Here is a 3,144-nt window from a genome sequence, read left to right as displayed (position 1 = left end):
AGAGAGAGAGAGAGAGAGAGAGAGAGAGAGAGAGAAGATAAGGTGTAACTGAATTCAAAGAGAAGAATTGGGAGTTTGTTCAGGTTTGATATAATGAAAATATTGGATTTTTTAAAAAGAAATAAATGCTTTATTTTTCCAACTAAATTCCAGTACTACATTACAGTAGAAGGCATGCTTTTCAAATTTGTTGATGAAATTTAGTTAAGATGGATGAACATGTTGGATAACACAGTTAAGATGTTAAATTAACTGGATAACAATGGTGAACTGAATAAAGTAATATGAAATATTATTATGATATAGCAATAAATGTGAAGTTGCATAGTTAGATTAAAAAATCTATTTCAGAAGTTTAAAAAATGGGGTCAATGTGGCTATTTACCACCTCTGGGAAAGACCTACAGGTTTAATGAGACTCTCAGCTCAATTAGTGTGTATAGTATGATACAAGTGCTAAACACTATGTAGTACTATCTTGGGCCACATTTGAAGTGGAATAGTGTCTAAAATACATTGGTGGTGATAGATTTACACTTTGCTCTTATATCAGATCACAGCTGGAATATCTATTCAGTTCTGATCCCATATCTTAATAAAGCCATTTATATTTTTATTCAGAAAAGACTAACTAGGGTGGTTCAAAGAAAAGAAATAAGGAAGAAATCTAGAATGCAGAGTTTGGAGAAAGAACTTAGGGGAAAGTTGAGCTTAGAGAAATAGTAACATGGGACAAGGATTAGATAAATTGTGCCTGAATATAAAGGGAAGAATTGGGAACTTGTGCAGGCTTGATGTAATAAAAATATTGTTAATAATTATGTCTATCTAAAAATAGAATGTGAAGCTTCTAGAATAGCAAAATATATTTAAACAAAACTCTTTCCTTATAACAACCCTAGAAACAAGGTAGAGTGGAAGTGTGATATTCATTTTATAGATGAATAAACTGAGACCTTGAGAGACTGAGTGGAATACTTTTGAACACATACTCATAAGTCATTAAATTCATGACTCTGAACACCAATTATAAAACCCTTGTCAATATGACATAGTGAATTGTGCTACCTGAGTTCTTCCTCAAAGATAGTCTTTAAAGATAAGACAAAGCACTGGTCAGGAATGCTATAGAAGGAATTCCTGTTTTAATACAGGCTGGACTCAATGACCTTTGGAAGGTTATTCCAAAATGGAAATAGACTTAGGAATCTAGTCCAAACTGCTTCATTTTTACAGATAAAGAAACTGAGGTCCAGAAATCAAATCAGTTATTTGCATGAAGTCACAGAAGGATTTAGTGAGAGAACTAGGATTTGACCTCAAGTCCTCAGACTCAAAATCTCTAGCTTCTTTCAAAATTTAGTCACATACCATGAAGAATTTCCTAATCTTCTCTGATATTATTGCTTCCCAGCTGTTAGAAGTGATCTTCCTTATTTTCAAAGAAAATCTTATATTTACTTTTCATTTGTTGCAAATATTTATAGGGAAAGGGAAGGGAACAAGCATTTATATATTGCCTACTATATACTAGGTATTTATATACATACATATTATTTCTTTTTAAGAATATATTTATAAATATCTCAATCCCTCTGTTCTCTTACTATATATATGTATATATACATATATTGTTTTTCAATATTTTCTCTGAAGTTGACATTCACAAATTATTCTTCAAACATTAATTTTATAGCCGTATATAATTTTCTCCAGGTTCTACTTATTTCACACTTCAATAAACCACGTAGTTCATTCCAAGATTTTTACAAATTAGCCTGCTCGTTGTTTTATATGGTACAGTAGTATTCCATCACAATCATATACTACAATTTGTTTAGGCATTTCCCAATTGATGGTCATCTCCTCAATTTCCAGTTCTTTACTACCACAAAGACAACTGCTCTAAATATTTTGGCATGTATAGATTATTTTTTTCCCTGTTCTTGTGAAACATACCCTAGAATGGGATTTCTGGGTCTAAGGGTATACAGAGTTTTATAACTCTCTAGGTATAATTGAAATTCCTCTCCAAAATGGCTGGATCAGTTCACAATTCAAACAACAATATATTATTGCTCTCATTTTTTTCACCCTCTCAACATTTGTCATTTTAACCAATCTGATGAATGTGAGATGATATCTTAAGAATCGTTTTGGTTTTCCTTAATTAGTAGTGAGAAGTATTTTTTTCATATACCTATATATGACTTTAATTTCTTCATCTGAAAATTGTCTGTTCATATCTTTTGCCCATTTATCAATTGGAGGATGGTTCTTATAAATATGACAAACTTCTCTATATATATTAGATAAGAAAATTCTATGGGAGAGCCTGTCTATAAAATGTCTCCCCAACTTTCTGCTTTCTTTCTAATCTTGACAACATATGCTAATTTGTAAAAAAGCCCTCTTTATTTTAATGTGCTCAGAATTATCTATTTTATATCTCATAAAACTCTCCATTTCCTATTTATTCATAAATCCCTCTCCTATCCATAAATCTGAGAGGTAATATGTCCCCTGTTCTTCTAAATTACTTGTATCTCTTTATAATACAAAATACATAATTTCTAAAGATAGAATATAAACTTCTTGATATCAGAGACTCTTGTTCTTGTATTTATATGTTATCAGGCACATAATAATTATTTAATACATGTTTTTGGTTGATGAATTAATAGCACCAAATTGCCACACGTGTTTTATTTCTTGGTTTTCTTTCCAAAGCTGGGATTCTGAGATTTTTTTTGAGACAATCATTAAAAATGAAAAGTTCAACAAAAGGTCACCTTTAGCAAGAATATTGTACCAAGAGATGTTATGACATAAAAAATAGATGGACTTCTCAATTTATAGACTATATTCCATGAAACCACAAGTGGCTGAATAGGATTCAACAATTCATGTCTTGAAGACCTTTGATATCTTGGCTGAGGATTGCTTTCAGAGATTCATGAAACAGAGACAATTCTTTTAATAACTCTTTCAAAAGAATTTTGAATAATCTTGATTCATGGATGAAAGAGACTATCTAAAAGATCATGTAAGGTTATACTTTGCTTTATTTAGTTAAATACTTTTTTTTGGTTATCAACAAACAATAAGTATAATAAGATCTTATGTCTTCTACATCCCTAAGTT

This window comes from Gracilinanus agilis, chromosome 1 (assembly GCF_016433145.1).
Source record: "Gracilinanus agilis isolate LMUSP501 chromosome 1, AgileGrace, whole genome shotgun sequence".
In the NCBI taxonomy this organism is placed as follows: domain Eukaryota; kingdom Metazoa; phylum Chordata; class Mammalia; order Didelphimorphia; family Didelphidae; genus Gracilinanus; species Gracilinanus agilis.
The sequence above is the reverse complement of the archived record's forward strand: the minus strand, read 5'-3'. Positions refer to the sequence as shown.